This window comes from Sceloporus occidentalis, unplaced genomic scaffold (genome assembly GCF_023333645.1).
Source record: "Sceloporus occidentalis isolate IW3139 unplaced genomic scaffold, rSceOcc1.0.p SCAF_4, whole genome shotgun sequence".
NCBI lineage: Eukaryota > Metazoa > Chordata > Lepidosauria > Squamata > Phrynosomatidae > Sceloporus > Sceloporus occidentalis.
Window position 1 is genome coordinate 131,424,991 of NW_028316984.1, and position 27,162 is coordinate 131,452,152.

The window sequence follows — 27,162 nt, forward strand, 5'->3', positions numbered from 1 at the left end:
TTTTGCTTGCATGTAAGGGCTAAAACTGAATAAGTAGATGAGGTTGTCTCTGTCTTCCTGAGCCCCTGTAATTGTTATTTCCCATTCCTTTAGTCCCTGACTTTGCTTCAGGGTCTAAAGGAGAATTCTGTCTACATACATGAGCAGAGTTTTGTACAACTGGGTAATTTAATCAAACAGGATTCCCAGATATAACGAGACTTCTACTGGTCCTCTCTTCATACTTCCATGTTCAGCCATGGGGAGGTCAGGGACTGATATGTGCATATTAGAGCTTGCACACATGATGATGTAGTGCCAGTATCTGTGATCTATGAATGTGAAAAATACTAACAAAATCTCTTGTCCTCCATCAGAAAGGATGTCTGAGCCCATCAGAACACTCCCTGAGGAAAGTGGCTAACTACCACAAGATTTATCATAATTTGGGACATTTTTCACAACAAAAAGAGAGAGAGAGAGAGAGAGAGAGAGAGAGAGAGAGAGAGAGAGAATTATTTGCACCAAAAACTTCTTTGTAGAAACCATACAAAGTACACTGTATTTTGTCAAAAATGGTAGTTTCTGCACAATTTGTCCAAAGTACAAAAAAGACGAAAGATGCACAGAAATTCTAGTAATCTCACCCACTTGTGAGTAAACTTTTGAAATTTCTCATGTTTGCATGCAGGGATGAAATAAGTGTGGCTGACATCCTCCCTACTCAGTTTTAGTCTTAGCACACTCAAGTAAATAGCTAAATAGGGCTCATGGTGATGAGATAGTTTTTGAATAATGTGTGTGCACATTATTCAAGGACTATCTCAGTTGAATGGCTGTATAATCAGGGTTTGGAACAAACTTGGATATGTCCCTGGAGTAGAGCTGCTAAGTGTCTGAGGGCTTGGAAATATGTCTTTTCGGACAGCCATTACAGCTGAAACAGTCTTTTGGATCATGCTGTACTATTTCCCTGCATGTCTATGTTATAGTAAGGTTAAGAGTCCTGCCGGTTCCAGGAGAGCTTGATAGTGTGGCTCCACTGTCAGTTGCAACACAAGTATGGCACAGGATGCCACATAATTCAATCCTCATTTCCTTCCTTACTGTTTTTATGTTGCTATGATGTAGCCATTATTACAGTGTAGAATTGCAAAACAACACATTTTTAATTGTCATTTAAAATCTGCATGCCTTTGTGAGACAGAGGCCTAAGAATGGGGTTGGGGAAGGAGAAATAAAAAACAGTAATAAAATAATAACCCAGAGAAGGGAATATGAATTTTGTATGGTGTCCTCAGAAATTTACATTTTCCCAAAAGCTAAAAGTTTTAGAAAAGAAAGATAATCAACTTGAGATGCATTTAAGAAGAGTGCTGAGATTACCATGGACAGCCGAAAAGACAAACAAATGGATCCCAAAACAGGTAAAGCCTAAACTTACCCTGGAAGCCAGGATGACTAAATTGAGGTTGTTGTATTTTGGACACACCATGTGAAGGAAAAATTCGTTAGAAAAAACAATGTTGCTGGGAAAAATGGACACCTGCAGAAAGAGAGGAAGACCACAAGCCAGATAGCTAGACTCAATCAGGGACACCATGGGCCTGAGCCTGCAGAACCTAAGCAGGGAAGTAGAGGGTGAGATTCTTGGAGATGGCTCATCACAGTGTCTCCATGAGTTGGTGATGACTCAAGGGCAGCTAAAAATAACAACAAAATTTATGAAACATGGACGGGAAACAGATTCAGATAGTCAAGTGTTATCTATGGTTTTCTTTGAACCGCATGTGTTTTCCTAGTGAAATAAGTTGGTCTTTAAAGCTGGGTCCATTTTTATTAAGTTAGCTCTTGCATCCTGTACTTGAGGTTCAGAGCTATTCGAACTCTTGGGAATAAAAAGAGATGATTTTAGCCAGTTTTGCCTCGTAGTTTATATGCTTTAACAACCATGGAATGGAGATTGTGACTTTATACAGATCCTAATTTTGGAATTGCTTGGGCAGGTGAAGTTGATATGAAGCAGTTAAATTCCTATGTGAGGCTTGCTTTATTTCTCATTCCATCCTGATAGATAACTCCTGAACTATTCAGGAAGCCTGTGAGATTTTAACTACTGTATTTTCTGGCGTATAAGACTACTTTTTAACCCAAGAAAATCTTCTCAAAAATCAGGGGTCGTCTTATACACCAGGTATCGTCTTATAGGGCAGGTGCTGAAACCTCCGAGCTGGACTGGAGAATCTGCGGTCGCCGCATATGGTGGGGGGAGCTAAAAAATGGCTATGTGGTATGGAAAAAAGAGCCGTGTTTGCACTACTGCTCTGATAGTCTTGGAGACAGGGAGGGCTGGGCAGGCAGGGAGAGCTGACCAATCCAAGCAGGCTTTGTATACAAGTTTTCCTGCTAAGTAAGTGCATGTCATAAGCATCTGAATTAAAATTACCATACTGAAATCAAATCATATGTTTTTAAAAATTTTATTTGGTGTGCGTTGAAAGAGGGGTAGTCTTATACGGCAAGTATATCCCAAACTCTGTATTTTAACTGGAAAGGTTGGGGGTCGTCTTATATGCCCAGTCGTCTTATATGCTGGAAAATACGGTACTTAATTATCTGCTTTCTCTCTCAAAGAAGATATCCTTTTATGGACAAGAGCTATTTTTGATTTGTGTTCAAGAGACTTTCCTGAGCTTTATATCAAGGATGTGAAGGCCTCAGGGTATAAATGCTGTTGCTGTGTTTGAAAATACCTTTTTGTGTCTTTCAGCCTGCTGATGGAGAATTGCTGGTACTGTGGTTAATTGTCATATGAGGCAAGACTGTGTATGGGCCCTTCTGCTTAACAAGCCTGAAGCTAGGGTTGCCATATCCCGCCGGGGGCGGGACAATCCCGGTTTGGGAGGGGCCAACCCGGTCCCGGTCCGGTTTGGCACCCAAACCGGGACGGCCCCGCCCACCGCGGCCACCTCAGGCCCCGCGGCGGCTCCAAGGCCTTGCTGAGGCCTGGGAAGGCTCTCCGCGGTTGGAGCTCCAGCTGCGGAGACGCTCCCTCCCGGGCCCCAGCGAGGCCTTCGAGGCGGCTCCGCGGTCGGAGCTCCGACCACGGGGTCCTCCAAGGCCTCCGCAAGGCCGGGGAGGAGGAGGAGGCCGCTTCCCACCGCGGCGATCGCCGCGATGAGGAGCGGCCCCTGCCTCTTTCCCGGCCTGGGAGCCTGCTGAGGCTTCCTCCCAGGCCGGGAGGAGGAGCAGGCCGCTTCCCCTTGCGGCGATCGCCGCGATGAGGAGCAGCCTCCGCCTCTTTCCCGGCCTGGGAGCCGGCCTAGGCTTCCTCTCAGGCCGGGAGGAGGAGGAGGAAGCCTGGCACCGTGGCAATCGCCGCGATGCCAGGCTTCCCCCCGCCCTTCTCGGCCTGGGAGCCGGCCTAGGCTCCCTCTCAGGCCGGGAAGAGGAGGAGGAAGCCTGGCACCGCGGCGATCGCCGCGATGCCAGGCTTCCCCCCGCCCTTCTCGGCCTGGGAGCCGGCCTAGGCTCCCTCTCAGGCCGGGAGGAGGAGGAGGAAGCCTGGCACCGCGGCGATCGCCGCGATGCCAGGCTTCCCCCCGCCCTTCTCGGCCTGGAGCCGGCCTAGGCTCCCTCTCAGGCCGGGAGGAGGAGGAGGAAGCCTGGCACCGTGGCGATCGCCGCGATGCCAGGCTTCCCCCCGCCCTTCTCGGCCTGGGAGCCGGCCTAGGCTCCCTCCCAGGCCGGGAGGAGGAGGAGGAGGACAAGGTTTAAAAATCTAGGACTTTTTTTTTAAAATTTCCTAGCCAGGAAATTAAAAAAAAAATGTCCTACATTTTCAAACCTTGTCCTACATTTGTCCCGGTTTCGAGGCCCTCCATTATGGCAACCCTACCTGAAGCCATATAACAGTTGCTGTACTTTCTTTGTTGTTTGGAATTTTACAGCATTGGGAGGAGGACAAAAGACACAAAAGACATAACTTCACAGTCCCTTCAACACTGTTTGGCCTTTATACATGAATGATATGTGAAGGGGGTAGAACAGAAGTGGGAAATCTTTGGCCAGATGTTTTGGGATGCAACTCTCAGAAGCTTCAATCACCTTTGTAGGGTTCTGTCTTTTGCCCTTTCCCAGTGGTGTGTAACTCTGAGCTTTGAAAGACTGTAGTTCTTTCCATTTTCACCACTCACGCTTGAGGATGAACATTTGAAGGAAGGAAATAGACCTTCACAAACAGAAGATACTTTGTCCTAGAACTTTGCCTTATCTGGATTCCACAAATCAAGGGAGCTTCCATATGCAAAGCATTTCCACCTCAGGCATCCATGCATGGACAAGGAAGAATGTGTAGAATCCACAAGGTGCCTGATGGCACGACTTCTATCTGAAGCCTACATGCATTACTCATAAGAAGGATCTACTGTGAGTGGGCTTTGCTTTGATAACTGTGAATCAGGAAATGATGGTGATAATGTGGAGAAAAGCAGAGAAGGCAAGAGGAGTTGTATACAAACTCTAAATCTTATTCCTGGAAGTGAAACCACTATTGGGCTGCAGTACCTCATTTGGGCTGTTGAAGTGCTATAGAAGTTGCCTATTTAGCTGGCTTATTAATTATTTTTATTCAGTGCCTGTGAAATAGGTAAAGGTATCTATTTATTTTGTAAAAAAAAATTATATATCTTCACCTGCTGTCCCTGCCCCATATAGTCTTACTAAACCCAAATTTTTCAGACCACATAAATATTCCTCAGCAGCAGGTATATTTTGCTAAATCTTGCCTTCTTTTACTGAAATCTCTCATCCTTTCCTCTGCAACTTGGAATTGTTTTCTTGCTGTTTGGATTTCCATTAGACCTGTCAGTGTGTGTCCTGCTCTTTCACCAACCTAGTAAACTGCTTCTGTAAATAAATATACATCAATCCTGAGTGTTCTGTTTCCTTAAAATGCACTACTTTAGGAACTAAAATTATTGCTGGTGAATCTATCTCAGTGCCTGTCCAAGCAGTCACTAATTATTAGTGCAATGTCTATAGTTGTATTTTATAGATCCATTTTGTTTACTTAGATTTAAAATGTGGTCATTGTAAAATAAGCCAAATCCTCATTCATTTACATTTATTTAGTGCTGTTCATGACTTAACTTCAAATTTAACATTTGTCTCACTCCATTCTATTGCCCTTTCCTTGTAAAGATGCATCCAGAATTTATTCCTTCTTACTCATTCATCTTGCTATGCTTAGCTTGTTGGTCAATATGGCCTTGAACATCATGACTGAGGTGTGGTACATATGGCGCTAAAGTGCCGTGCTGAATCCATACTAGCATTAAGGGACCATACAGCAACCGCACGGTCCCTAACCCTAGTACAGTGCGGCGCTTACGTAACAATGGCGGCACCCTGTATACATGGGTGCTGCCATTGTTAAGCACTGTGTGGCATCCGCACATTGCCATGCGGAGCTTTCATAACCAGTGCGTCAGTGGCGCACTTGTGCTGTCCCTGCAGCTTTAAAAGAATCTGCTTTTTGTGGGGTTTTTTTTTCTCCACAAGGAAGCTGCACAGTTTGGCAGTTGCGGCTTCCAGGCAGAGGAAAAAACGCAGCCGCCGCTCCGGACAGAATCTGAGGTATATACCAAGCCTGTGTCATGTAAAGAACAGGTGAAGAGGGTGCTATTAAACACACTAGAATGAGAAATGTTCTCTCTGAATCCCATGTATTGAAAAGAAAAATAGAATGGATAAGCAGAACAAAGCACAATGGTATCAAATGACCTTCTCAACATTGTCACAATATTGGGAGACAACAACAGTCTCTGCTCCCACCCCCATACTGAAGAAAACTTCATGGATGTACTGTATCAGCAAAAGTTTGAGGGTTTTTTTTAACTACACAAGCATGGTCAATTTGTTGTTATTAAACTGGATGTCCCTGGTTTGGTCAAGAACCTTTGCTTAACAGCTCCATTTCCATGCAAGGCTGACTGAGCAAGAGGCTAGGATGGCTGACTGACCAGCATTAAAAATTACAAAATGTCACCTTTTCTAATTTTACTCAGCTAGCATACAATAGAAGGTACATAGTATGAACATCTTCCTCTTAGTGCCTGCTTTCACTGCACAGACATTCCATTAGTGACCCTAATTGCAATAGTGCATCAGCTAAAAGAGCCATAGGCTATGGACAATTTTATGTAAAAAGCATTGTTCCTTCTTTGATGAAAAGAAAAATGTCTACTGTCACTCATTCCCCCTCCCTCCCAAATCGGAAAGAATTTGTATTTATCCATAGCCGTAGTTATCAATGTTGTTTGTTCCTACCTCTCTTCAAATTGGTATTAATACCCACCATATCCATGGATTTTTTATCCACAGATTCAAGCATCCACGGCTTGAAAATATTTTTAAAATATTTAAATTCCAAAAAGCAAGGCTTGATTTTGCCAGTTTATATAAGGTACACTATTTTACTATTCTGTTCTGTTTAATGGGACTTGAGCATCCACAAATTTTGGTATTCAAGGTGGGTCCTGGAACCAAACTCCAGTGGATATCAAGGGCCCACTGTATATTCTGGGCTCATGAAACACACTCAATGTGTTTGCAATTCCAGAAAGGCATTAACTTTTCATTGTGTATTAATCCCAAGATTTTATTAGAGAGGTACTCAGGGGCATCGTCTGAAGATATTCACATTTTTCTTGCCCTGCCAGTGCATCATCTTGTGTTTTTCTATCCACAAAGCTTGTAATATGTTATGTGAGGACTGGGGTTTTTGTATGAAGGATGCATTTCACAGTGGCTGATTACTCTTTTGAAGGAGCTTCTTACTCTCACCTCTTTCATCTAAATGCTTAGATCATGATATCTATTCACTAGGACTGAATTTGAGATAACTATGCATTGGACCTAAGGCCTGTAAGCACAGGCAGGATAATAGAGGCCAGCCCATGGTATCTCACCCATGTTTCCTGCTCATTCCTGCCCCCAAGTAGGCACAGCGATGGGTGGGTGTCCACATGCCCACCTTCTGCCATTCTGTGGAGTTGCCATCACTGCATGCCCCCTTATGTGCTGCCGCCACTGCATTCCCTCTGAAAGCCTCCACCACAATTTCATCCACATGGCCAGGCACCCCATTCCAATGTCACAGGCCATGGCTGAGGCTTTCAGAGGAAATGTGGTGGCAGTGGCAGGTAAAGGAGCATTTCGCCATGCAGCCTGTTAAAAACAGCCAGTTAAAAAAGACTGCACTAAGGGCCTTTTGAGCTGGGGTCCAACTGGAACTGCTGGATCAGCCTCCAGCTGGCTGATCCCAGCCTGAGGCTATTTGCCTTACAGGACAATGCCAGACCAGGGGGAATATGGGCCCATGCGTACAGCCCCATAGTCTTCATGTAAACAATCTTGAATAGAACTAGCCTGGTTTCTTGTATGAATAAAGTGAAAGAAAAATAGAAACTTGCCTCTTGCAGATGTAATTGTATAGTTTATGTGGACCGAATTACTAATATTTTTTTAGTATGTTCATTGTATATAAACTCAGTTCATTGCAAATCAGTGTGCTTTAATCATTGTTGCAATTAGGCAGCATATGTATTCATTTTAGGAGTTATATATGCATTTCAAAATGGGAAAGTCAACAATTTATATTTATTTTTATTCAAATGTGTAAATCCAGTCTTTTACTCAATTATTTCTAAAGCAGCTTGTTTCCCATTAAAATGTGTTGGTAAAACCTTGTTTCTTTGGACAGCAATAGGGGCCAAAGTGTACTTTCTGTCAGTTTTATGTTGGCTTCTAATTCTCTAATTCTGCCTGAGAATTAAGTTTTATTAGAGGGTCCCTCCTTTGCATCCCACCAGTAGGGGGAAATACATTGCAGGAGGATGTGGGAGAGGACCTTCACAGTTGTGACATCCCATTTGTGGAATTGCCTCTCCCCAGAGGCCCGATTGGTGCCAAAACTGGGAGCATTTCAGTGCAAAGTCAAAATTTAAAGCCTTCAGGTCTCATCCTATCCAGCCTGTGCATGGCTTATGGTTATATTTTTAAAAATGGTTTTAACTAGTTTTAAATTGATAAGCTATTTAATATATTTTAGTCTTTTAAAATTATTGTTAATATTTATTGTTTTAAATTGATTTTATTGTAAACTGCCCTGAGATCTTCAACTATAGGGAGGGAGGGAGGGAGGGAGGGAGGGAAATAAATAAATAAATAAATAAATAAATAAATAAATAAATAAATAAAATTCTGCTGTGTTTTTCTCTCCCTCTTCACCCTTTCCCTACTTGTTCTGCACAGGGAAATAAATACATAAGAGCCTGTAGGTTGCTGTTGTAGCACTGCTTCAGCTTATGTATTGGAAGAGAACAAATACTGAACTGAAAACCTGCATTGCCCATCACATAAAACAAAGGTAAGGGATGGTAGCTCAGCTCATGCTTCTACATCTGGGCTTAAGTCTGGTAGTCTGTCAAGTTTCCACTGTGATAATGCATTAGCAGGCTGTATTATTTAAAGTACACTTTCATTTGAAAGGCTTTTCCCTCTTCTGCATGTTCTACCGCAAATAATATAATGTGGTGATTACTGTAAAAAAAAAAAAAAAGAATGGTAGCCATTCAGACTAAATTACTATCACCTAATGCATGACAGTAGCTTATCTGCCTGTGTATTGCCCAGATTTCTTTAGACCCCTTCCCTGAAAAACTTGCTGTGTAGCAACAGAGCCTGGGAGGAGCAACTCCTCAAAGTCTTCATGTTATATGGTCACTGTGGAGGGAATGGGAGAAAGAAAAAAGGTTAAGAGAATGAGAGGAAGGGAGACAGAGAATGGATGAGTAGGTATGAAGATGACTGTGTATATGAATGTATGCCTTTTAGAGCTCCTACAATGAAAAAATAATGCCTACATTATTTCTTCATTGTTTTTTCCCATTGTTTCCTTCCCTGAGCACTTCTTCCGTAGATAATTATAGTATTTTGTTCCCAGTGTGGAAATGTTAACACATTTTTTACTAAAAGAGGAAGAGTGGTTCAGCAATCTGATGCTTACATATGTGTTCTTATAAATAATGCTTTCAGTGTTAAAACTGTAGGCTGGCCTAATACGTGAGTATAGCAAAGGTCTTTGGAGGAAGGACCATATCACCAGATACTAAACAAAAGCATTTTTTTCCTGATTTTCTCTCACTGGATACCCTGAAGCAGCTTCACTTCTGATGAAGGAGTCAAACTTCATTCCTTTCATTTTCACTTTTAATGGAAAGCAGTTTACTGTTCAAGATTGTTGTGCATGCATGTTTTGAGATTGCTCCAAATACATCTGTGCCTGTTTGTATTCTCATCTAAGGCAAATATGTCTTAGAGGGTGCTTTGTGAAAGAGGTAGCTGGTAACAGAAATATGAGCCAACACAGGAGGACATATTCAGATAGGCATAGGGAATTTTGATAGGATAGCATTGATGGGAGCTGCAGTGTGACAGTAGCCTTTCAGATGCTGTCAGAGTCTAGCTGCCATAAGCCTCAGCCAGTATGGGTAGTGGCTAGTGACAGTAGGAGGTGTAGTCTTGTCAAAGGGTTAAAGTCAGCACACTGGAAAATGCTTAGATGTGTGTGTGTCTGACCACGAGCATCCAGCACTGGGAAGGACAAGGCTGGTTACACACAGCTGCTGCTCATAGGCTCAAGGACACTCTGGTGCCTGCGTGCACTAAACCTGGATGATGAAATATGTGTTTGGATTGCACAGGAGGACACTTTAGAGTGTGGGACAGGAAGTGATTGAGTTTGGGAGACCACATGGTCTGAAGGCTATATAAACTCAAAGGCTTCCAGTAATTACTCGTGGGTTGTAGTAGGAGTTGGTATTCGTGTGATCTGTATTATAGCGTTGGTGATTTGGATAGCACTCTGTAAATAAAGATAGCACTTCGGGAGACTTGGCTTGTCTGGTCGTTAATCAGCTGAAGCCTGGCATCGGCTGCTAAGAGTCCCCGGAGATTCCTGCATCCCTTCAGTTCCTGGAAGACATCCAGTTGCTGTTATCTCTACTGAGGGCTGTGAACCACGTTTCTGAATTTGCCAGCAGTTATACTCTGCTATATGCCAGCATTGGCTATATGGCTCAGATGAGTTGCTGACAAGTCTATCAACACTTAGGAGTTTATCACACTAGCGAGATCCCATGGGAAAACGGGATTTAAACAAGAGTTAAATTAGAGAAAACATGGAAATGCCCAAAGTTTATCACACGACATCGCTGTTAACATGAAATAACGTGAAGTTAAACCGAAGTTAAACCGTAGAAAAATGGCAGCTTTTTCTCTGCCTTAACTTCGGTTTAACTTCGCATTATTTCACTGTAGCAGCAATTCGGTGTGATAAACTTCCCAAATTTGCGGGTTCTGTGTAAATTCGAATTTAATTTAACTCTGGTTTAAAATCCTGGATCCCGGGATCTCGCTAGTGTGATAAAGCTCTTAGAATGGTTCCATCTCCTTGCATTAGATCCTACTGAATCATCCTCTAAGGTGGTAATGGATTTTGCTAGAAATGTCACAGAATAAAATTTCAGATGACCAAGAAGGAACCCTTAAAATTTGTTATATGAGGTGAGGAGAGCATTCTGAAATCAAATAGCATTTGATTATTTGATCTCCACCAAAATAATCACCTTTAGCTTTACTTTGAACACCAACCATGTATGTAAGTCTCTGGTTCAGGCCTCAGAGGGAGAGAAGAACCACTGGATTTATTCCCCTTCCCCCTGCTATTCCCTTCTTCTTTTGTGTCATGTATTTTTAGATTGTAAGCCTGAGGGCAGGGAAATGTCTAATTATCTATGAAGATTTTCACACCAGGTCAGAAGCGCTGGTAAAATGTTGCTGGATCATTGAGGAAGTGTGCGTGTGTGTGAAAGCCTGGTGTGATTCCTCAGTGTCAGGGATTCATCAGCTCCCTCTAGCATCAGTGAATCATTCCAAGAGAGGGAATTTCCTTTGAACTGAAACTTTGTGTAGCCCTTGGTTCCAGGAACCCTCATGGATACCAAAATCCATGGATGCTCAAGTCCCATTATGTACAATGGCATAGTAAAACAGTATCCCTTATGTAAAATGGAAAGAATCAAGGTTTGCTCTTTAGAATCTTTTGAATATTTTCAAACTGTGGTGGTTGAATCTGTGGATATGGAGGGTTAACTGTAGTATAGTATATATTGGCTGAAATCCTGTTGATTAGTCTCCTTTAGTTGGCACTAACAAGGATGTAGACCATTATATTCTTACACTCCATCCAAAGTGCCTCACAAATGATCTCAGGCTGGTTTCAGTTTAGGTGTTTTGCTAACAAAAGTTACTAGGGAAAAATTAATTCGTATTCTATTTTTTATTAAAGTACATGTATATCATCTTCCATTAACTTAATCTTTATTATTGAACACTTTGGTGTTAGTAGTCCAGATTAAGTAGGTTTAAAAGGGTTTTTACCCAACTTTGAATAGCTGGCCTGCTGGTATAGACTTCTGATTACTTTCTCTAATGACAAACTACCATATATACTCAACTATAAGTCAAGACATTTATGCCCCAAAATTGACCCTAAAATCCTAGGTCAATTTATATATGGGTCAATACATTAATATTGGTTAGCACCACTGTGATGCCTCACTCTTCCCCACTCTTCATGCCTGGAGGTGTGTGTGTGTGTGTGTAAGTGTATCCCAGTCCAATTTGAAAGTCGTCTCTTCCCATCAAAGAAAGACCTCTTTTAGCTCTTCTTTCTCTTCTCAATCCAATTTGAAAACCTTCTCTGCCCACCAAAGAAATACCCCTTTTAGTTCCACTTCCTTTCTTCCCCAATCCAATGTTAAAACTTCTCCTCCATCCCTAGGGAAGTTGTGTCTGGTGATCCAGAGAGGTCCATAGAAGGATAAGGAGGGACAGAAGTGGTGTTTTCCCCTTTCCATCCTTTGTTATAGCCCGCTACGTTTTACCCTTGACTTATCCATGGGTCATATTAAAATCCATGATTTTTACCCTGTAATCTTCCAACTTATACATGAGGTCGACTTGTACACGAATATATACAGTAAGCTAATATGCTAACAACAGCAGATCATATCACCCTTTCTATAACAGTGATTCTCAGTATTTGGTCTTCCAAATCTTGGACTTCATGTCCCTGAGTCCCTATCTGTTGCCCATGCTGCCTAGGACTTCTGGGGAGCTGAAGTCTAAAATATCTGGCAGATCAAAAATTGAGAGCCACTGGTATCCAGCATTGTGTGTGTGTGTGTGTCTGTAAGTCTCCAGTTGACTTATGGTGACCTATGAACTTCATAAGATTTTCTTATTCAAGAAATACTCAGAGGTGGTTTTGCCAATCCCTTCTTCTGAAATATAGTCTATAGCACCTGGTATTAATTGGCAGTCTCCCATCCAAGTACTACACTGTTTTTGTTGTTGTTGTTTGCCTTCAAGTCATTTCCAACTTATGGTGACTCTAAGGTGATCCTATTGTGATGCTATTGTGGGGTTTTCCACAATATTATCACAGTAGGGTTGAGAGTGTGTGACTTGGCCAAGTCACACTCTACTTGGCCAAGTTGCACTCTCTCATTCTCAGAGGACAGCAATGGCAGCCTGAACAAATCTTGCCAAAAAAAAAAACAAAAAAACCCATGGTAGGTTTATGGGGTTGGAAATGACTTGAAGACACACAACAACTAGGTGTATATCAGTTTCCTAAGTACGCTGAAGGTACTAATCCCATTTGATCTTGGAATTAAAGCATGATTGGGCTTGATTAGTATATGGGAAGATAGCCAGGTAATACTAGGTGTTCTAGTCTAAATTTCAGAGGAATGCAATGGCAAACTGCCTCTCAGTAAGAAAACGAAGCTTAAGTGAGTTTAAGAAAATTGAGCTTAAGAAAACTGAATGAAATTCACAGGGTCAACAGGTCAAATTCACAAGTCAACAGCTGACATAAAGGCACATACTCTACTTTAGCTTTAAGACTGAAATAGACTTTGCTGAATTAAAATAAGCAATAGTACCATCTTGGGTCTATAGAAAAGATGAATTAATGTAAAATAATAAGTCCATTTCGGTAAAGCAGTAAGTAACAGAAAGTGAAATAGCTCAGAAAGTTTTTTAAAAGGAAGTAAAAACCCCACTGCAAGCTTTCTGACACAATGCCTTTATGTTGTAAGGACTGAATTTCGTCTTGTGTTAAAATAAGCCAATAGCAGGGTGGATTAGTACAATTAGTATCTTTTTGCAACCCCATTTTACATTCTGGCACACTAAAGGAACCAGAATTTTATGCAGCAGTAGCTGCTATTAGAAAGGAATAAAGTAAGTGATGTGCTGAGCAAGAAGGAAAGCAGATTCCTGCTGAAACTACAGTTGAAATAATTAAGAAATGTCTGTGACTCTGCATTTCTCTTTTCACTTAGGCCATTTAAAGATCTCCTACAACTTAAAATAGGATGACAGTAATAAAGATGTGTAGCTGTAGGAAATAGTAGGAGCTGGTCAGCAACAGCAGTATGCATTGTTTCCTGTAAGAGATTTAATGGAGTAAAGTAGAGGCATATAAGGGAGATTAATTTATGGATATGTCTGTGACCATATACAAAAAGAAAAAAGAACAAAAAGGGAAAAAGATGAAGACAAAACAATTTTTTGTAAAAATCATCAACACATTATACAATACACTGGTGCCTCGGGTTACGAAATTAATTCGTTCCGCCATTCCTTTCGTAACCCGAAAATTTCGTAACCCGAAAGCACTGGAAAGCCTATAGCTGCACTTTGCAGCATTTGAATTTCGCTCCGAAATGAATTTCGTAACCCGAAAAATATTTCGTAACCCGAAACAGTTTTTGCCAATCCAACTTTTTCGTATCCCGGAAATTTCGTAACCCGATCATTTCGTATCCCGAGGCACCAGTGTATAGCTAAAAGGCATGCAAATATGTAAATATTTACATGAAGAATTAATAAGGCAAAGCCAGCCAGCAAATATCGGATTCACCCACCTGTTTGGGTGAAAAGCCCAATTTTTAATCAGAAAATTTTGTCACTAGAAAGTCCACAATTTGACAGCAGCTCCATTATATGAAACCCTTTCCCTACTTCACCAGAACATGCAATAAAACTTGCAAACATGACAGCCAAATGCAATTCAACAGCAAATTAATTGCAGAGTAATTGTTCTGCTATGGTTGTTAAAAAACATACAAATGCCAAACTGTCAACATTAATCTATTATTTGCAGTTGAATAAGACAAGTTCAAAAAAAATTGAGAAAATGCTGGTCAGCTCTTTATTACCAAATCTTTATAAAGAAATTCAACACAAGAAATACTCCATAACTTCTCCTGCAAGGAATATTAATGTCATTATATATGTGATTAAGGGCAGCTGTGGAGGTTTGCAGTTTAATGCAAACCTAAAAAATATAAATTCATATTGCAATTTATAGGGGAAACAAGATTGGTGGTGATTACAGTTTAAAGAAACAAAATGTTTTTTTTAAAAAAACATATGTATCAGTATGATAATATAAAGGTAAAAGAAACAAGTTATTTTAAAAGGTCCCAAATCATATGTGATCTTATACAAACATCCTTACTCCTGTTCGTAAACTAATAGAGAAAATGTTAGTTTATAGACCAAAGACTCCATGACCCCAGAAAATGTTTCTGCACAGATCTTTTGGTCTGCTGTTCCGCTAAACTGTGTGAAAGAGAGCAGATGTATCCAAATAGCTGGCAAACAGACTACACAAGAATTTTAAAAGGAAGTTAAATGCTGTGCCCTCCACTTGTCCTTCTTTGTTCTTAATCTGCTAGGGGTAGGAGCTCTTACATGGTGCAGTGTGAGGGCTGCCTAATTGTCTGAACACCCCACACTCTTTCACTTAGATACAAGGGGTCTTGCTCTGCCCAGATGGAATTGGCCCATCTTAGGTGTCTTTGCCACTTCCCTTCTCTTTGAAACCAGGCTCCTGAAGTGTTTGAACAGAGAGCTGAAATCATTAAATGCAGTGACATTTTAACCACAGTTGCCGGTGTTGTCTGAAGCGAGCAATTTCAAAGGCTGAGAAGAACCTAGGGGGGCAAAAAAGGAAATGGATAAATCAATTGGGACTGAGGACTTGTATATTTAAAGTGGTGGCCATGGGGAGGGCTGTTGAGGCAACAGCTGATACAAAAGATGTCTTTAATTTTCTTTTCGTTCCAGCAAAGAGGCATTCATAGATTACAGTATTACTTTACTTCTTTTCTAAAAGGTACATTTACTTAAACTAAAAACATTTACTTATACTGAAGCATTTGTTAAACTAGAACACCTTAAATGAAAACTTTCTTCTATGATGTGATTGATCTGTGGCTTTGATGCCATGGCTCTGTAGCTTTACTCCTCCCTCCCCTTTCCCACATGGGGAGGTCAAGTGAAGCTGGCTCTACTAATGCTTCAAGGAGCATGGTTCCAGCTAATGTTAGGATTTAGCTGGCTCCTCAAAGCATCTCCTGTGTCAGCGGTACTTTTTCCCTTGGGCAGAGGTGTCAAAAGATAAATAAAGCCAGCATAGCCACAGCTCTGATTCTTTGGCCAGGAACTTGGAGAGAGAAAAGAGATCCTCCCTTGACATCATCCAGTTTGTAGGAGAAATTGTGGGGGTGAGATCTAAGCCTCTACCTACTTCAGATTTGAGAGATCAAAGATTTAGTTTAGGAGAACAAAGTTCAGAATAGTTCATTCGCTTGTCATTTTCCCTCTCCTCTCTGTCCTAACACACTCAGATTGGAAGGCCCTGATCTTTCCTTGCAGCAATCTTAATTGTAATTTCAACCAAACTTGGAAAACAATTATCATTTTATACTTATAAATTTCACAGTTCCCATATTTAGTTCAGTAAATATTATGTTTCTGTGTTCCCACCCTAAGGAAACAGTCCCAGTGTATTCATACTTTTGATTTTTGTAATACAGAATACAGCAATACAGAAATCAAACCAAGTTGTTGTGGGCAGTGTGAGCCACTGCCAGACAGGACAAGAAAGGAGACACACTTGACCAGCCCATTGCAGTCAAGAGAGAAGATATCTAGGATTGCTATCTTCAGATTTCTCTTTCTAAAATGGGTATTAGTTTGCAATTTATAGGAGTGCAACATATAAATTATACAAAAACTGTTATTGGGGTTTGTTGGTTGCCAGGACACTGTTCACCAAATAAACCTTTATTTCAGTTCAATCATCAGTATATTATATGAACTATTTACTCTAGATCGTTTTCAAACTGGAAACTTTACTGTCATGTTTTTGCTGGCATGCAGGAATAGTTGTAGTTTTTAACACTGCAATATTGTACACTGTTTTGGAATTTTTGAAAAGAAAAGCTGCATAGCAATAAATAAATAAAGCAAGCAAGTAAGCAAGCTATACATGCTTTTTTGTTGTTGTTGTGCTACTAAATGTACTACAAAATTTGGAAGGAGCTTCTTCCTCTCTCTCCAACTCATTAGAAAATCCTGCAAGTGTTCCATGTTTTGGACACCGCCTTGCTTTTTAAATGGAAAAGTGGGTGTGCCTTTCTGTTGTGACACTGGGAGCTCTTGCATTTTGAAGTTTTGCTTGTAGGGAACATAAGCATATAATAAAATTTACAACTAGGAAATGCTTATCAGTAAAAGATAAATTATCCTAAAATGAAGTGTTAATAAATTGCTTTTATATGTGATGGTGTCCTGCACAAATTACTTTGACAAGCAAAAACATTCATGCAAAGAATAACAGGGAGTACTGCACAGCCGCCATTCATCATGGTGTAGATTCCTGGGACAAGATTTACAGCTGATGTCACTCACAAGAGATAATAAAGGCATAAGATTTCATATTTTGATTGCTGTACAGGTTGCTGTCTTCTTTTGTGAGCTTTAAATACACTGAGTGAGAGATGTAAACTTCTCTCAATTACATTTAAGGTTTCCTGTTATTCCTTTTAGAGGCTGCTTGGGGAATTGCAAAGGAAGGGTTTTGTATGTATCAAAATAAGAGTACCTGGCACACAGGAAGAATGATGCTTAGAAATCAAAATATAAACTAAACTTAAATGTTGATCTTTAAAAATTAGGACGAATTTAGTATCTTAAATGCAGTTACTCTGGTTGATATGGTTTGTGCTTTGTGCTTTGTACTTTGTACTTCTTTGAACCCTGATCAATACAGATAAGCAGCTGTCACATTTTCCTTTATATATTACTAAAAGTTTGGAAAGAGGAGGCAGTGTAACCCTTTGCTAGCAAAGCATTTCAAAGGTAGGGAAGGACAAATCTGCCATTTTTGGTTTCTCCCACATTCCATTTTTTCCTATAATATCAGATTCATTCCATCTGCAAATTTGGTATGTATGAAATCTTCAGCCATGTGCACTGGACAAATTCACTGTGGTACTGCTTTTCCCAGTATAGAGAGGATATTTTACCTGCCAAGTATTTCTTAAAGTTGAGGAATTTGTCAGAAGAAAGAAGTGACAGCTTTAATAGAAAAACATGGTTGATTACACTGGTATACATAGAAAACCAGATTCTTAAAGAGACATATATTTAAAACAAATAGCAGGAAAGGGATTTTTTTTTTTTTGGAGGGGGGGTCCTAGTGATGTAAATTTTTGCTTATTCTAATATGCAAGAACAAATGATTTCAATTATTTTCTTCTTTATTGGGTGAGATTACAACAACAACAACAACAACAACAATAATAATAATAATAATAATAATAGGTTTTATTTATATACCACCCAATCACTGGAAATCTGAGTGGTTTACAACAGAGGGGATAATAGACAGTTCCCTGCCCTCAGGCTTACAGTCTAAAAGACACGACACAAAAGTAGAAGGGAATGGTGATGGGGGAGGAGATCAGGTCCAGCATTCTTCTCTCCCTCTGAGGCCTGGACCAAGGCAGATGGACCGGAGGGAGGGCTCTGTTTCTTCAGGCTAGCTCTGGTGGAACTGGGTTGGTAGGTTTGCATTTCTAGACTTTTGGGGAGATGACTGCATGGAAACCTTGTTATTTGTGCAGAAAATGATGTATTTTGTGCAGAAAGTGGTGTGTTCTGTTCAAAATACAAAATGGGTTATGTGGCTGCGATGTCATAACTATGCTTCATCTCCTGATCTGACCTTCTTAAACTTATCTGAAGAGACAGGCATCCATACTGAAAAAATGACTTCTGCAGTGCTGTTGGGTGGGGTGCTGTGGTGCAGTGGTTAAATGCTTGTGCTGCAGCCACAAGGTTGTGAGTTTGATCCTGGGGGCTCCAAGGTCCACTCAGCCTTGCATCCTTCCATAGGTCGCTAAATTGAGTACCCAGCTTGTTGGGGGCAATTAGCTTACACAGGGTGAATCACTTAGGGACTGCTTAATTCATTGATAAGTGGTATAGAAATGTACTTGCCATTGCTAAGTCCAGCTTCTTTCTGCCAGTGGGCTATGGTGTCACAAGCAGAAGCAGAGATCCATACAGAGCCCCATTGCAACTCTTTGTCACACTGTAGCTTATTGGCAAAAGAGGGCTGAAACTTCAGCACTCCACTTACAATTGTAGTACCATTGCAGTGAATGTAAATAATCCTAAACACACCTTAGCCAGGCTGAGCAAAGGAGTTCTGTTGTGCTGGTATATGGGAGTGCTGAAGGATGGTATGTCCAGTCCCCTTTTGTGAGTGAGCCACAGTGCAAAGAGGGATCCCTGCTTCTGCTTGTTGCACTATGGCTTGCTAGCAAGAGCAGGTTAGACTTGTCATCCTTCAACACTGCATATACCAGTGCCACAGAACTCCCTTGCTTAGTATATCTGCCTTGCTTTTAAGGTAAGTTTGCAGTCATAGGAGTGGAACTATAATGTGTAGCTGTGAACATGTGAAATGTGTCATAAGTCTGGTTTACAACATTATAACTGTCTAAGAAGATGCCAGCCACTGTTTTCTGTACACAGAATAAGATTTTGCACAAATACTCTTGTGAACTTTTTTTTTTGCAAAAAAGTCCCAAAATGTGAATAATACCATAGTATTCAAAAATTTTCTCAATAAGCTGTCTAAATTTTAAAAATTCAAGTGTGTGAGCCAGTAGCAGTGTAAATTAATAATTGCAAATTTTCTCATCCACATCTTATGTTCTTTCCATTGAAATGTCCAAATTTTGTTCATGTTGCTCACAATGTGTTAATCATTTGAAGTGAAGTGGTGATTACTTTGCATCTTGGATTATATGTCCTCCATTTGCCCATCAGATTCCATAAATGATGTTACGGTGTGTGTGTGTGTGTGTGAAATAAGAACTATCCCCCCCCCCCCCAGTTTTTTTAACATGCTTGTTTTATCCTTTTGGTCTGTTTCTTTCTTTTTTAAAAAAAGTTCTAAAATATGCCGTATTTTGGTTAAGAGATAGGGTAATATTTTTAAATAACATAAATATTGATTCTGTAAATGGATATTTAATTTCTAGCAATGATAATTAATAACAGCCACTGATAGGTGTCTTTAGTGTGACCTATTATAAACCGCCATTGCCAGAAATTATTTCTCCATAGTTCTTTTGACTTTCCCTGGATTGTTGACTTGTAAAACAGAGGTTTAAACAGTTCCAGCTGCACTCTCAAATCTTCATATCACTACTCCCATCGTGGGAAGATTTGGTAACCTTAGCCACATTGAGCTGATTACAGTTTTATCCATATTTAAATAATGATAATCTATAATGAGTGTAACCTTTTTTGACAATGTTTTTTGCACATTTCTGAGGGTTGTGGTGATTTTTTAAAAGCAGGCTACATTTTAAGCTGAAGTAAAATCCATTTAATTTATTTTGAAGCGATCAGTGATAATTAATCAGCGCAAATAATCACCCAAATATATATCCAAAAATCTGTGCTCAGTAAGCATAAAGCTTATTATTTCCATCTGAGAAATACTTTACAACTTTCACAACTAAGCTGTGGATTTACTATCTATTATTGGCCCACTAGCTGAATTGGCTCTGAATGCAGATTATGTTACTGGAAAGTAACATTACTTGCCAAAAGTGCCTTTCCCACTTACATATTCTTTCTCCTTCTCCATCCAAGTTCACATCTTTAGCCAGTAGCTGCTATAAAAGCTTAAATTTCCATAGAACTAATGGGGATTGCCGTCTGGCTACACAAAATCCCGCTGCTAAAATCCAATACTGAAGGTAAATTTAGCCATAGTAATACACGCATTGGTAACTCCCTAGTTAGACCACTGCAGTGCACACTATGTGGGTTGCCCTTAAAGGTACCTTGGAAAATGCAATTAGTGCAAAATGCAGTATCTGGTCACTGGGATTCCATTCAGATACAGGGTTACGAGAGGTCCTCCTTTTCCCTGATATGTCTTACATTTCTGGGAGGAATTGAAAAACATCCTCTATTTTGAGACATAAAACCTGCCCTTGTGTCTTCACAACAGGTAAGCAGGAGGCAGCTCAACAGATTTATTACTGTCCTGGCTGCTGCAAAGGGCTTGTTAGTTGCAGGCCGTGGAGAAGCCTATTTCTGATCATGCAGTGGTTTTCTTTGTTTTTTTCTGATGGAGGTGTAGAAAGGAAAGGAGGATCTTGGTTGTTGAAGCAGATCAGCAGCACCAAGGGGAACTGGGGGTAATTTGGGTTGAGGAAGAAGCAGGAGGGATGAGAGAGTAAATGGGGAAAAATACAAATGAAAGAAATAATTTTAATGTAGATTCAATCAAGGGTTTGTTGCTGTTAAAGTACATTTTTCAGCCTTTGTTTTGCTCAGAGTTCTATAAGTATATTGCAAGCCAATAAAGCATTTTAATGAAGTTCATTAGAAAAATATGGTTCAGCACATAATAAAATAAAGTATATGGCGGGTTACCCACCATGTACCCGCCCCTTTCCCCGGTGTATCGGGGCCTCAGCTGCTAGAACGGCAGCCGCTGAGGCCCCGATCCACCGCTTTTCAGGCTGCGGGGAAGCGGCAAAACGCCGCTTCCCCACAGCCTGAAAAGGGGTGTCCTTGGGGCTTCAAGCCCCAAGGACACCCCACGGCGGTGGGGAGGAGGAGAAAGGGGCCGCTTGGCCCCTTTCTCCCTTGCTTCACTGGGCGCAGCCGTCTGAAAGCTGCGCCCAGCGAGGCAAAGCAGCGCCGCAAACCAGGAAGGAGCTCCGAAACGGAGCTCCTTCCTGGTCCACGGAAAGGGCGCACTAAGCGCCCTGGTGTGGACCGACGATGTCACATCCGCGCCGCCCCGTATAGAGGCGGCGCAGTCGTGACGTCATCATGGCGGCCCCCATGTGGAAGGGGAGCTGCCATTTTCTATGGACTCAGTCCGTACTAGGGTTAGCGGGGTGCGGAAGCACCGCACCTTCCTAACCCTAGTACAGACTGACTCCGTACTTTAATGGCGGTCTGTAACCTGCCTATGTAATACAGCTGCAAATAAACCATATGAAATGAATCTATATTGGGTTTTTTTAAAAGCTTTTGTTTGGTAATGTTCTACATTTTTCTTGAATGCCTTACATTTCATTATGTCTCGTTCTCCTTTGTAGTTATGACATCTGGTCACCCTGATTCAGATAAGATGTGACACCACTTCATATGTGACACTGGCTGCCAGTATGCCTCCAGTATGACATCAAGGGGCCATTGATAACATTTAAAACCCTAAATGGTTTGGAATCTTGTTACATGAGGGAGCACCTCTCTCTGCCCAAGCATTGATATCTATTGGAGAGGTTGTAGCAATGAATCTCTATAGAGGAATTTTTAATTAGCTCAGTTAATTATTAGGTTGTGCTACAAGCAACCTTTTGTAGAACTGTTTCTCACCTGTATACTGAGAGAAAAGAGATCAAAGGAATATTGCAGAGGCAGAATTCTCTAAATGAAGTGTTTCTTTTATTGGGGTGAAATCATACAATGATCCACATTCACTCACACATACATACAAGGACTAAGGTAATCAGGAGTTAGCTTTGGAATAGTTGGAGGCTGAACTAGCAGCAATACTCACACAATTCAAGACTTGCCTCCGGGTCCAATTGTGATGGGGATGGTGTGGGATATGGCCGTTCTGGTGAGCAGAGGGGAATGGGTGTATTGGGATTGATCAGAGTTCACGGTGACAGAGTGTCCCTGTGCCTTCCAACTAGCCCACTAATAAAGGATTTGGGGGATCTTTTATAGGCAAAAACTAGCCCGAAAGCAAATGTGTTTGTCCTACATCAAAGGAAATAAAATCTACATTATAAAGGATCACTCAGTCTGGCAATGTCCAGGGTGAGAATGGATTTCTAAATCAGCCTTATCAGGCTTGTGCAGCAGAACATTCTGCCTAAATCACCTATCTTCTTGACTTCAAAGGTGTTAAAGTTTCTCATTTGTAACTTCCAAACTCTTCTGTTTGATGTGCTTATGAGGCAATGTGGATGTGACCACTCGCCTCAGAGATCATGGCTGCCCACAGTCCAGAATCCATTTGGGGCCATTCTGAGAATGTACACACACCCAAATTTTGGTAACAGGGTTCTCCTCTGTCCCATAAAATATATCGTGGGAGGTCATGGGAAAGGGACTTTTCTGCAGTGGCACTGTAGCTGTGGAATCCCCTCCCCCAAGACCCAATTGATGTCAATATTGGGATCATTTTGGCACCAAGTAAAAAATTGGCCTAACTGTTTCGGACCTAACTGATTTAATCCAGGAAGCATGCTTCTTATGAACCAATTTTAAATCATCTGGTTTTAATTGATAAATTATGTAATATGTTTAACCTTTTAAAACTATTGTTATTATTTACTATTTTAATGATTTTCCTGTAAGCCTCTCTGAGATGTTTGGATATAGAGTGGGATATAAATAATGTAATACAATAAACAGGCAAACTATGGCCTTTCCCTCCAAGTCCTGGTGTTTTTCTCCCCTGCCCCTTTTGTCAGCTCTTTGTTCAGGGCAAGTAGCTGAGAAAACAAGCAGTTGACAGAGTTTGGATGTTATAAGAAGCTATGCCTCAAGCTAAAGGCAGGCAACTGCAGAGAGGGATGGGTTTTGACCCCAATGGCAAATTTTGATGCATTTTCATCCACAAAATGTTGTCCCATAAGTAACTGGAATGTTTGCAAGAGTATCAGAAATTTACATGTGATTTCTATTTCCAGATAATTTGGACCAGTTTGGGGGCATTTTTGGTTTTGGATGTCAAAAAGAAGATCTGAGTCTTCGAATACACTGAAGTGCCCCATTGTAAAAACAGACAGCGATTGTAGGACTTTTAAAAATGTGGGCCATTTGAGAGAGAGATGCATAAACCCCTTGAAGTTAGATGCAAAAAATATATATAATTTTTTTTGCTAAAAATGTATTGAGTGCAAAATAAATAGCCCTGTGAGAAAAAAATATTTTTTTTTCACAGAATAGCATAGAAATGCAAAAATCTGTGAAAAGAATGGGAAAACACCCTTTTAGGGAGAAAGCTTGAAATTATTGATTCTTGCAAGCAGGAGTGAAATAAGTAGTTTTACATACATATATACATACGTATACTAGAGGCTTGGAGGAAGTTGGGGAGGATTTCTTTTTCCCCCCCCTTTTTTTAGGAAATGGCACTTTGGGTGTTATTCCATTATTGTGTGTGCATGTGTGTGAATGATAGAAGGATCTTGAATGCAACCAAGAAGAGGGTAGGTCTTCAACCAAGAAGAGGGTTGCTCTAAGCAAACTAGAATTTGTAAGTCAAGAAAACAAAACAAAACATGGATTTAGATTGAAATGTGTGGATGGTTAGCAACCACAAACCAAGACAACCACACCTTGGCTTAACATGAAGTATGAATGCACTCAGTGCATGAACCAGCCTACCCACTGATAAATTTATTCTTGTCTAACAAGAAAACTAGGATAATGAGTAGTTCCTGACTCTCAACCAGCTCTCTGATTGGTGAGGAGCAATCATTAACTGGACATGCCAACTGCCTGTATAAGGATAATTTTAACTCCTTTACACTGAGCCTGCAGCTGTAGAGACAAAAGGTGCACCAACTCAACAGACCAAATTCTTGAATTGTTTGTTTCTTCTTCCCTTATGCCTTAAATTTTGTGCCATCATGCTTCATGAAGAGCTTTGGAGAACTTGAAATCTCACCACTTTTGCTCCCCATTTATATTTAATGGTCTTAATAAAAACGTTTTGCCCAACTTTACATTTTTGTTTCTATTTTTATGCACATGAGCACCACAGCATATTTTTCAAATCGCCACTGATATGTATTACCCTGGGAAATGGCATCTTATTTATTAACGTGCCAAGTCATCTATTGTTTGGGCCTGCTTGTTAGGAAACACAAAGATATGTAATCCTATGTCTGGGTTGTACTACATCCACTTGTGAGTTGATTCCCCAGGGATTGCTTCTCCATTACATCTCAACCTCAGAATAATGTCATTCATTTACACAAGTAATGCTATCTATAATATTAGTTTGAGGAAGTCTGCTTTAATCTTAACTTTGTTCAGTAAGCATGGACATGAAACATGTGAAGAGGGTAAAAGAGTTCTTCCCACCTCCTTCATCTTTATTTCCTTCAGCCTCTTCCATTTGGAGGGTGACCTTCTGAACCCCTGAACATCCACTATCTATGGAGGTTATCCATGCAAGGAGCATTCCCTCCCTACCAAAGGAGCATATCTCCCTCCAGAATCTGAGGACACATGAGTCCTTCTTCACACCTTTCCTTAACTGTAAGAAACATATAGATGAAGTGCCAAGAGGCCCCTTCCAGATATTTTAAAATAAGAGCCTCCCAGGCACCAGATGAGGCACTACATTTTCCAGAAATCTTGCACCTGGGACATTTATTGAATGTACAATAGCATCTGAAGCTCAACTGGTCCTGGGAGATAGTTTCCTAACCATCAGACAACTGTACTGTTCACATTTTCAAGAAAACTGTATTTCACAAGACCTACACAAGATTAAATGCTTACTTAATGTTCCAAGTTGGAGAAAAGCTTTTTATGGAGATTGCCCTCAGTTCATAATATTGACTTTAGAAGGGGCAGGTATTCCTTTCTCCTATCTCCTTCCAAAGGCAGAAACCTATGACTTGTGGGCTCAGTCACCTTTGGAAGTGGCAAAGATAAACCCCTGACCCCCTAAACCTACAAATGTAAGCTGACTGTATAGCCTACAGCACTTGGTATTTGTTGGTGGTCTCCCATCCAAGTGTTAGGCCTGAGCCTGCTTAGCTTCCAAAAGCAAATGGATTCTGCTCTCCCACTAAAATGTACTAAATCTTAAAATTCCTGTGTCAGAATGTCAACACAACTTCTTCTGAATTTAAATTTTCTTTTCCTTATGCCAGCTTTCAGTACTGGAGAGCTGCTGTAAATAATTGTACTGCTGTAGTTATCACTATGTTCCTGGTTCTATCTAACAAATAAGGGACCAGAAAGATCCTAAACCAATTCTGGATTTAGTAAAACTTTCATTTTCATTATACATATGTGATTTACAAGGAATATATTATTTCTTCTTGCATAGCAATGCTATAAATTTATTGTTCTTTGTCTAGAGGGGATTTGTTTGCAGAATGATGAAGATTTTTGGTGGATTAAATGGAGTCTTGGTGCTCTGTAACTAATAGTTTATTATTGCTGTTTTTTAGACTCATTCATTTTCAACCATATACCCTCAGCAGTCTTTCTTGCTGCTGGTTCTGTCCCTCCTTTTTGCTGTTTTTAATAAGAAATTCCCCATTCTTTCTCACAATATTAGGTCTCAAGTGCTTATAGTAATCATTAGATGTTGTGTTTGGTAATATTTCCTTCTCTTTCCTTTAATTATCCTAGTTTCCTGGGGAAAGAAGTGCAAGATTTTCTTTCCAGTTGAGATAAAATAATAACAGCCTTGAAGCACCCAAAAGCTTCTGTATTTAAGATCTCTTAATGATATCATTCATTAACTGACTTCTCTTGCCTTTATTCTTCATGTACTGAGTATTGTCAAAGGAGCAATTCTCAGTCCTACATGACAATACCTTTTTGTTCAAATAGCAATAAAACCACACATCAGTTCTTAGAGGTTGCCTCTTCAGTATGGAGCAACATACTTGCCATAATTTTGACTGAATATAGAGAGATGTTGGCAGAAGGATGTATTATGTTCAGATAGGGAGTTTTATGCCTCACTGTTTCATGGATTGATACAGTTTTGGGCTGTGCTGGTTAGACAGTGTGTCATCTTTGTTTTAGTAATTGTATCTGTTCTGATGTAGGATTCCCAGATTGAGCTATTCTTTGTCTAAAAATTGATCATTATTTGTAAGAAATGAATGACAATATGAACACTTGTAAATTTGGTTGAAAAATACAATAAAATGATTGAAAGAAATCATTTTCAAATACATTTGTCCAGTGGGGAAATCTGTAGGTGGCATGGAAGGACACATACATTTTATGGAAATATTTCCCCACATCCCAGATATCCTAGAACACATGTATAAATGAAAATAGATGCTTGCTCATCTGAGAATCATATAATAGTTCAATTGGAAGCAATCTCCCAAGATCAATCTGGTACAAACTACTGCTAATGCAGGAAATTCACAGCAAAAGCATTCCGGATAGGTAGTCTTGTTCACTTTTGAGATTCACCCCCCCCCCCCCTTTTCCAACTCAGTAAAAAAAAAGCAATACCTGCAATCTTGTGGGCACACAATAATTATTCTATAGTTATCTATTTTCTCATTTATTAAACATTCAGAGTGAGAGTGGATGTATGACTTCAAATAATTTCCAATTTATAGCAACCTTAAGGTGAACCCATAATGGGATATTCTTGGCAATATTTATTCAGAAACATTTTACCATTGCCATGCCCTGGGGCTGAGAGAGAGTGGTTTGTCCAAGGTCACCCACTGGATCTCCATGGCCAAGCATAGAATTGAAAAGTGTATTTGTGTAAGTTCTCTTTTCCACAACCTGATTCTGGATAGCTGTCTTTGCATGCTATATTCCAGACTAACATGGCCAAATCTCTGAACATTATAACTAATTCTTGTCTTTCTTTGTGTAGTTCAGATTACTATTTCAATCAAACTACTA

At 40.4% G+C, this 27,162-nt stretch overlaps 1 protein-coding gene across 2 annotated transcripts in view; it reads left to right on the forward strand.

Moving 5' to 3' along the window:
* Positions 1-27,162, forward strand: part of LOC149314618 (tetraspanin-18) — a 256,903-nt gene that overhangs the window by 129,286 nt on the left and 100,455 nt on the right. Inside the window, exon 3 of one of the 2 annotated variants that reach the window (XM_089521494.1) lies at positions 8,296-8,410. The exons of the other annotated variant lie outside the window; for it this stretch is intronic. The gene's annotated coding sequence lies outside the window, so the exon portion shown is untranslated. The remainder of the gene's footprint in view (positions 1-8,295; positions 8,411-27,162) is intronic. 2 annotated transcript variants of the gene reach the window in all.